This window comes from Meleagris gallopavo, chromosome 20, assembly GCF_000146605.3.
Source record: "Meleagris gallopavo isolate NT-WF06-2002-E0010 breed Aviagen turkey brand Nicholas breeding stock chromosome 20, Turkey_5.1, whole genome shotgun sequence".
Lineage (NCBI taxonomy): Eukaryota > Metazoa > Chordata > Aves > Galliformes > Phasianidae > Meleagris > Meleagris gallopavo.
This window is the reverse complement of record NC_015030.2, coordinates 2,738,804-2,739,625: the sequence shown is the minus strand read 5'-3', so window position 1 is coordinate 2,739,625 and position 822 is coordinate 2,738,804. Positions and strand designations below refer to the sequence as shown.

General features: G+C 42.8%; 1 protein-coding gene across 1 annotated transcript in view; it reads right to left on the bottom strand.

Moving 5' to 3' along the window:
• The window catches only part of LOC104913763 (heparan sulfate glucosamine 3-O-sulfotransferase 3A1-like), a 26,513-nt gene that overhangs the window by 278 nt on the left and 25,413 nt on the right, over window positions 1–822 (bottom strand). The window lies entirely within an intron of this gene.

Here is an 822-nt window from a genome sequence, read left to right as displayed (position 1 = left end):
AAAAACAGCCCAAAAATGTGTAATCCTAAGTGTGATGTTGTTTCCTTACTGTACATTAATTAAAGGACGAAAGGGTTTCAAGTCCCCGCCCTGTTAAAAACACACTATTAATGCCTGAAATGATAGGAAACTAAATATATATATATTTTAAAATATATTATTTTTATATATATATATAAAAATATTTTCCCTGTATCCCAGGGAAGAAGCAATTCCCATACGAGCAGCACCCCACACGCACACAGCAGCTCCCCGCAGGCTGCTCGCGGTGCAGCCCGACTGAGGAAACTCATTTATCGCCCCAAAGTTCCACGTGCTCCTCACAATTAGTTCTCAGCATGGCTGGATCCCATTTCTCCTCTGTCATGGTGGATATTTTCCCTCGGACTGGTTAACATGCTGCTTTCATTACCGGGGAGAGCCCCGCAACACGCGCACGGGGTTGTTTCCATTGGATTCCCAGCTATCCCACTGTTAGTGAGTTTTTTCCTCTCTTCCCTCTGCTTTTTAGCAGCTCAGCACCACTTGATGCTGTTCTGTCTTCTGCAAGAATAAGGGGAAATGTATTTTATTCCATTTAAACACCTCCATGAAACAAATGGAGCAAGAAAAAGTTTGCTCTCCCTCCTTCACAAGTTCCTTGCTGTGTGCAGGACCTTCTGGCACGGCACAGCACTGAGATCGGTACAATTAATTCACAAATACAACCCGAAATTTAAGCTCTCATCAAAGCAAAACTAGCAAAATTGCCACGACTTCTGCCTCTCATCAATCTGCACAAAGTTTCTATTGGAAGATGGCATTGCATGGCAGGATTAAAAA